The sequence below is a fragment of the Talpa occidentalis genome, unplaced genomic scaffold (assembly GCF_014898055.3).
Source record: "Talpa occidentalis isolate TD23 unplaced genomic scaffold, MPIMG_talOcc4v2.1 talOcc4.6, whole genome shotgun sequence".
NCBI lineage: Eukaryota > Metazoa > Chordata > Mammalia > Eulipotyphla > Talpidae > Talpa > Talpa occidentalis.
In genome coordinates, this window is record NW_023604972.1 from 4,126,166 (window position 1) to 4,135,126 (window position 8,961).

Sequence of the window (8,961 nt, forward strand, 5' to 3'; positions counted from 1 at the left end):
ATAACAGCTTTCCCAATTAAATATCTCCCTTGGAGAACATCAAATGAGATGCCAGACAAGAGCAAGTCAGTGGCAGATGACTGGCTCGGTAGATACTGCAAGCAAATCTGAATGTGCAAGATTTATCCCTGCTCTACCATATATTAGTCTGTGACTCAGAACACTCATCAAATTCTAGGAATCTCAGAAATGGGACTGCTAATTCCTATGATGCCCAGTGGACACTGCACGTAGAAATACATACATTGTAAAAGCCTGGACATTTCTGTTGTGATTACTATAGGGGTGTCAGGCAGGCTGGCAGAGGGAAGCAATGGATCATCCCTGCCTTCAGGGATGAGTCTCTGTAGGATTTGTCTTCCTGTCCTGCCCATCTGCAGGGGCCTTGAGGGAGGAACCACATCTTTTTCCTCTCACTTCTTCCACGAAGGTTGACTAACAGTCCACTCGAGTGTTTGCTGTAAAGTCAGCAACTTAAAACCCTTCTGGGTAGAAATAGCAGAAAGGACATTCTAACCTTTTAACAGGCTGGTTTCTTTTCTCAAATGAGAGACATGGATTAATTTGGAAAGTTGTTCCTAGTTTAAAAAAGTCTAAAGATGAGGCCAGAGTAGAATGGGAAGATTCTTCTATACTTAGGGCATCCTGGTGACATAGTTCAGGGCAGTAGAACAACTTAGTTAACTCACCTGGCAGGACACCATGAAACACCAGAGACACCATGATCACAAGGTGGTTTCCCCAGGGGGAGGCGCTCCCATTGCTCTCCAGGGCTGCTGACCTCTGCAATTTCCCCAAACGGGGGACATTGAACTGTGTCATTTGTGGTAGTGGGAGACTGTGTTCTCATTCTTCCCTGGCAAAAAGATAAAAAAAAAAAATACAAAAAGAGAGAAAGGATTTAGCTTACCCTCCTAAGCTGCAGGAATTTAACTTGAGTACGTGTGGGTTTAGAATGAAAACACTTAACTCCATTGAGGCAGGGAAAACACAGCTTTATTGAGTTAGAATGTGTGTATAAAAATCTGTCCATATTTAATGTAGACATTTATAAAACCCATGACGCCGTCATTACAACCAAGGTCGTAGACATTGACACCTCCCAAAGTCTCCCTGGACCCCTTTCTGTTTCATGTAGTAAGAGAGCTAGTCTGTTAACACATTTTTTAAAAGATTTATTTATTTATGCATACAAGAGCTGGGGTACAGGCCAGAGATGCGGGGGGTGAGAGGAGTCACCAGAGACAGAGTGGGGAGCAGAACAGGCAGACTGACTGAGATACACTGCTGAGGGGAGCAGCGGGGAGACAGGAGAGGTCTGCTGCGCCATGTGGGTAGCTCCCTGGCTGGCCAGGGATTGAACTCGTGCTGCAGAAGCTGCGGATTGCATCATAGCGCAGTGCTTAACCTCTTGCCCCACCAGGGAGGCCCTGTTAACACATTTTAAAGTGCAAAACACTTCATGGTTATCAGCACTATGCAGTGCAACAAACCCTTAGATTTATTCTTTTCATCAAACTAAAACTGTCATTATTGTAGTCATTACTGCCTTCTCTGCTTCTATGAGTGACTATATACCATACCTCATGTGAGTGGACTCATGCAGTATCTAGTTTTCTGCAGTGGTCTATATTTCACTTAGCAACATTACGTCTAGGTTCTCTCATGTCACAAGCACCTGAATCCCCTCCTTTCTCGGGGCTGAATAATATCCTATGTGTACGTCCATCACGTTACCTTTGTCCATTCATCCAGCGGTGGGCATGGGTGGGCTCCATATTCTGGTTATTTTAAATGCTGCAGTGAGCATGGGAATACAGATATTACTCTCCAATTTTAATTATTTTGAATATATACCCTGAAGAGGGATTGTTTCTCTATGTTAATTATATTTTTAATTTCCTGAGGCACCTCCATACTGTTTCCCACTGCTTCTGCACTAACTTACATACTCACCAACAGTATACAAGTGTTCATATTTCTCATGTCCTACCTAGCTCGAGTAATCTTTTTTTTTTTTAATTAATAATCATCCTAACAGGTTTAAGGTGATATCTCACTATGGTTTTGATTTGCATTTCCCTGATAATTAATGATATTGTGCGTCTTTTTTAATATACCTGTTAGACATGTCTTTGGTTTGTTTGGAGAAATAGCTGTTTAAGCTCTTTGTCCATTTTTAAAATGGATACTTTGTTAGCTTTTGCTTTTAAGTTGCAGGAGTTCCTTATACTTTTTGGAAATAAGCTCCTTATATGATATATGGCTTGGCAATATTTTCTACCAAGTCTTGCCTTTTATTCTGTTGCTTGTTTACTTTGCTTTGCAGAAAGCTTTTAGTTTGATATAGTCAAACTTGTCAAATTTTGCTCTTGTTCCTTATGTTTTTGGTGTCATAGCAAATGAATTGTTGCCAAGACCAATGTTTAGAAGTTTTCCTTATATGCTTTCTCTAAGAATTTTGTAGTCTCAGGTCTAACATTTAAGTCTTTAAACCATTTTAAATTTATTTTAGGTGTGGGTGAGATAGGATTCCATGTGAATATCCACCTTCCCAGCACCTTTTGTTGAGGAGACTAGTTGAAGAGACTATCTTTTCCCCATTGTGCATTCTTGAGTCCATTGTCAAATGTCAGTGGACTCTACATGTCCAGGTTTACTTCGGCGGGGGTGGGGGGCTCTCTGTTCTGTCCCGTTGGCTTCCGTGTCTGTCTTTATGACAATACTATGCTGTTTTCATTACTGTCACTTTGTAGTGTACTTTGAAATCAGAAAGTGTGGGGCCACCAGCCTTATCCTTCTTGTTCATCATCTCTTTGGCTATTCTGAGATTTTTGTGTTTTCTTTTGAATTTTACAATGTTATTTTCTATTTCTGCAAGAAAAAAAAAGTCATTGATATTTTCATGGGGAGTAGCATTGAGTCTGTAGATCTCCTTGGGTTGTACAGACATTTAAACAGTCACACCTTCAACTCATGAACAGAAAATGTCTTTCAGCTATTTGTGTCTTTAAAGTGTTTCATCGATGTGCTGTACTTTTCAGTGTATAAGACTTCACCTCTTCAGTTAAGTTTCTTTCTAAGTGTTTTCGTGTTTATTATGCTACTGTAAATGGTTTTTTCCCTTTAATTTCCATTTAGGTTCAATCCTTATACATAAGAAGTAAAATCAATGCAACACTAAACAAAAGATTAGAAATGAAAATCCAATTGAGCTTGATAGCGCAACACAATAAAAGTATAAATGCAGGCAGGTTTCCTGAGTGGATCTATGTTGGGCAGGATTAAGGCAATAAACAGCGGCCAATTATTGAGAACTAACTCTAATGCAGATTCTACGCCTAAATTGTCTTTAAAAACACAATCTACAATAAACATCTGAACTAGATATTGCTCTTCCCAATTGGGAAAGTGAGAGTAAAACCCAGAGATCCTGAAGAATTACCCATGTCGTATAAGTAATATTTCATAATTTAAACTCTAGTTTGATTCATGTCAAAACACTGTTTTTATTTTATCAATTATGGTAGGATAAATGGGTCCAATTATTCTTGGATTGTGATCCATTTCCTAATCTATATTCATACACTTTCAACAAAGAAGCAATACAATGATGGCTTATTAATCAGATTCAGGAATCTCCGAATCATCAGATCGCCTGGATTACATTATAACTCCACCAGTAATTGTTTACCATGACCTCAATGCAAACTTCATATTGTCTCCATTCCTTATACTCTCTCTCTCTCACACACACACACAGAATTAATTTAAAATTTACAAAGTTTTACATATTTTAAAAAGAAGAGAATATCCCAACTTTTCACTCATATATTTCAAATAATAAAATTGAGGTTTTGAAGAGGTGGTTAACTCACCTATGGTTATACAGAGCTGTGATTAGACATGAGGTCTACCGAATTTCTGTTTCACAAGACCTTATTTCCCATCTTATTACGACATATCTGTCTCTGGAGATTAAGCCTCGTTCCAACAAATATGTTAGCTGAAAAGTAATTATGAATTTTTGGTGAACAAAAAGCCTCATTTAATTTATATTATATACAGATGATTCCTGATTTAAATTCCAACAATGAAGTAACAAAAGAAAGAAAGGCAGGGAAAGTGAAGAATGTGATGGTCAAATGACTTTAGACTGAGTTCAGGCTTTGCCAGGAATTTATGATCTGTGGGAAAATTATATCCAAGCTTCCCCAACTCAGAATATTAACATTTCCACAAATTGTTACACTTCTAGTCCTTTAAAATGAAATTGTAAAGGTAAAGAATGGAGAAATGTTGCCTGGCCAGGAAGTGGTGGAATAGGTTTCTAGTCCCAGATAACACACCTCTTCCAGAGACATAATTTTTATTTTTGCTTTGTAATTGTGTTAAAATTTATAAAATATAAAAATTACCATTTTTACAATTTTAACTGTGTCATCCAATATCATCAATTATATTCAAAACATTGTGCAATGGTCACCACTATCTATTTCCAAAACACTTTGACCCACATAGAAAATTTTCAACCAATAAATGCTACCCTTCCCTTCCCCCTACCCATAGTAACCTCTATTTTGCAGCTCTATAAATTATCTCATTCTAACTATTTCATATCATTGAATTTATAAATATTTGTCTTTTTGTGTCTGGCCTATTTCACTTAGCAAAATGTTTTCAAGTTTCATCGTGTTGATGCATGTGTCAGAACCAGCTCCTTTTTTAAAAATGATTTATCTATTTATGCGTACAAGAACTGGGGTATAAGTCAGAGGTGTAAGGGGTGAGAGGATTCACCAGAGACAGAGTGGGGAGCAGAACAGGCTGATGTAGTGAAATACACTGCTGAGGGGAGCAGTGGGCGAGACAGGAGAGGTCTGCTGTGCCATGTGGGTCAGCATCCTGGCCAGGGATCGAACTGATGCTGCAGTGGCTGGCGATAGTTTGATATGCTGTCTTTAACCCCTGCACCACCAGGGAGGTCCACAGTGGCTCCTCTTTGTATGGATAAACAGTATCTCATTGTATGAGTTGTCCAGAAACCACCACCACCACCAGGTGGCCCCCACGCTGAGCCACATTATATCAAGAGTTAATGGCAATTCTTAAGGTAAAGTATACAAATCAAATATAATTTAATTGAAAATAGCATTAAACAAATCTTAATATTAGTATTAAGCTTGGCTCTTTAGCACAGCCTCACTTATTGTACCATAATATCTAAAGATCACATCTGTCACAATGAAAGTCATGACCTTGAATTACACCATTTTAATTAATTAACCATGTCTACATCATTATTAGTAGGATCCAGGGTAGTAATTTGGGATGGGGAATATTTTGTCCCTGTGAATAATGTATGCTTGATTCTACTGCTAAAGAGGTGTTTTTGTTTGTTTGTTTGTTTGTTTGTTTGTTTTTATTAAATCCTGGACCAGTTACTGAATCTCCTGAAGAATCAGTTTCCCACTTTGTAAAGCAGGTGCGGAAGACTAGATGATCCCCCAAATGCCATCAGCCTTAATGTGTGGAATCATCTAAGGAAAGACTGAGCTGAATGATGAACATATTAATGGCTACAGTTGAAATTTTAGTAAAAGAATTAATTATTTTGGAAATGGGTTCTATGATATAGGATTTTCTCAAGAACATTGGAGTAATTATCAGAAATCTCTTGAGAAAGAAGTGATTTGGATTATTCCCAAATCAGGACTCGTGAGGGTATCTGAAGCTAATGGCAATTACCTTAATTGAAGTAGTTTATGTATATTTATTAATTAATCTTCAAACTCCCTCTATAAAATGAAACATTTATGAGAAAATCGATTTATCAAGTGATATGAGCTGAAAGGGATGATGTGCTTTGCACAAGGCTATTGAGTATGGTCCAGGCATGACCATGAAGGCCCAGCTCCAGCCAGCCTTAACCACTAAGACCCCAAGTAAAACAGAATTTTACTTGGTAAGGCATTCAGTCAGCTCTATGAGAGTCTTAAGACCCATAACACTCAGTTCTGAGTATTTTCCTTGAATTTTTATCTCTGCAAAAGTCCATCTTTTCGGCCTTTCTTCTTTCTTATTGAATCACAGGTTTCCACTAGAAATACTATTAGATGGAAAGTCACAGTTCGGCTCCTATGTTTGGGGAGTTTTCAGTCTATGGAGAGACAGGGGTGGAAACCAGCAGATACAAATATGGTTCAATCCCAGTTGGATGGAGGTAGGTATGAAGACATTCACAAACCAAGAGGGAAAATTTGCTTTTCATAATAGCCCTATCGGTGACCATTATTGAGTAGCTAATCACACTTGCCAGACTACAGATTTAAGGAACTACAAACCTATTCCTTAACTAAGTGTCTTTAATATTCTGCCCTGTTCTACTTCATTTGATCATCCAACTTTTAGTTGATCAGAATTTACAGGAGATCTCCATAAAAGCAAAGGTGTGTACTGCAGCATGACTCAGTAAAGGCATTTCAGGCTGGATAGAGGAGCTTAGGGGAGACAGAGACCTCAGTCTACACACATCATCATCATTATCATCATCCTTTACAATCTTCAAGAAGAACCATAATGTTCTTGGTACCAGCTGTGCATCAGCATGGTCATTTCTGATGAGTCCTTCATGTGCTTCAAAGGAAACTAGAAAGTGGCATGGTAAAAGGACTGGCCCCTGAGCTTAGTTTCAGCATTTTGTCTGTTGCATTACTTCCGACTCACTGATTGCTGTGCATACATTTCCCTGGTTCCTGAGAATCAGTAAACACATTCTGTTTAGAACTAAGCCGGTCTACCAAAGAATTTAGAGTATAAGAAACATCCCATGTGTTATTATGCTTATTTTTGATGACACCAGCCTTCCATTTTGATTTGCTGGAATGAGGGATTCACTGACATTTGAGAGGGTAGATTTATTGCTAGATATGTTTGGAATGAATGTTGGAGAAATTAAAAAGAAGCCTTGGAACTTGAGAAAGTTTCTATAAGAAAATTAATGTGAGCATCTAGAAGTACAATACACCAGGGCAGTGGCAAACTGAGCTTACTGTGGGTCTGGAACAGGAACAACACCCATGTTTACACCTCTGGATATAGTATTGGGCCAAATGACAGAGAAGAAGGAAATTCCAGCATCACAGAGGGGAGGCCTTGGATGATGAGACCATTTGATCAAAGCTTTCTGAGCTGTAAAGTTCCCACCCAGGTCAGGTAAGCCTCATGTGAGAGAGTTAAAGTTCTTGGGAAGGACATTGAGCTCTGTGGCCATGGGAGATGGTAAGGACGAAAGCCTGGCTCTCTGCAGACTGAAAGTACTCATGGGGCTGTGAGCCTGGACAGAAGCTGGGAAAATCAGGATGGACAGAACCTGGTCCATAGGACTGTACTTCCAGAAGGGCCGAGGGAGGTGGGTAGTGAATTCTGCTTCACACACCACTAAGAATGGAGCAGAGCTGGGATATGGTCTTCCTTTTACAGGAATGAAAATAAGACTTAGAAAGTTGAGAGGAATATAGTCAGGTCAACCTTCCAGGCAGAGCAAAGTCAGGGTGATGGGAATTTTGATGGTGGGTGTGATTTATTGACATACAATTGAAGAGTTGTGCACCCAGACCCTGAAACCATATAGAGTGCTGTAAATAACATTACCTCCATAAAAATAAAATAGATAAATAATTAAGTCTTAAAATTACTCAATTATTCCAGCACACTTTCACCCTCAGAAAACTTCTCTCAAGTCTCTTTCCTCACCCAACAGTCACAATTAACCTCTCTCATAGCATGACGAACTCAGTTGATCCTGTATGGTAATTAGTTATTTCCAGGCCTCATATCACAAGTAGATCAACACCTTTAATGACATCACAACAATAAGGTGACCCTGACGATGATAATGGCTGCAGGGAGTAACAATTAAAAATCCAATGCGTGTGACCTACCAGATACCGTATATTTCACAGGTACAACTATTATATAATTCAATCACAGTGAAATAGGAGACAGATTCTATTATTACCTTCATTTTATAGACAAGATTTAGTTTTCAGGTTCGTGTGGTGGCTGAGTGATAGGCCTGAATCTTAACAGCCAGTTCTGCCGACCCTAGACCTAGTTCTCCAAACCCTTCAGAAAAGCCTGTCTTTCCACAGAAGGTGGGAACCGAACTGTACTTATTTTTGTTTCTTCACTAGCAGGTCTCAGGGTTTGAACCTGTCTAGTGCCCCTTACGTGTTTCCCCTGTGCACGAGCGAGCCTGGGAAGGCCAAGCAGCGGAAGTTGAGAAGCAGGCCCAGTGTGTTCTCCGCCTGTGTCTGCATGCAGAGAGGGAAGCCACGGTGGGGATGAGAAAGAGCACTTATCTAGTCCCTTCCGTGACTCGGGAGGTTGTTCTGGAGGGAATTTTGAGTGGAAAGATCTGAACAGAACGAGAAGTTGCAGTTTTGATGTGCAGACCTGGGGTCGAGTCTGAGCTCGTTGCTTGACTTAGTTCTGGGTCGTTACAAGAAATATATGATTTCTCTGAACTGAGACATCATTCCTTTTCTACAAGGAATCAACATCATGGAGGCATGTGGAAATAGTCAGGCAGTGGGCCCACTGGCTTTCTGGATCCTCCTGTATTTCTTACCAGATTTATATGCATTTCTCTTGCTTGCGAGCCTTTTTAAGGGTTAATCATCATAGGACTCTGAAGTTATGATTGTCTCTATTTCAGCAATGAAGAAGAGAGTTATTGTGGTTAATTATGTACTTTGAATGTCAGGAGCAGGAAGGGTCCAGATTTGATTGATTTAAAGCCCCAGAGTCTTCCCGTAATACGTGTAAACGACACCTTCATCAGAGCTCTCCAGGACTGTTTCAAGGGCCTTTTAAGGATGTGGAGCTTTAGTTTGGATTGCACTCTGCTGGTGGCAACACCGTTTAAAGTCATTCAACAGACATTGTCTAAATTCAAGG

The 8,961-nt window shown here is 39.5% G+C and overlaps 1 pseudogene; it reads left to right on the forward strand.

The window, feature by feature from the left end:
- Positions 1-681: 681 nt before the first annotated feature.
- Positions 682-859, forward strand: LOC119230251 (U1 spliceosomal RNA; annotated as a pseudogene).
- Positions 860-8,961: the final 8,102 nt, after the last annotated feature.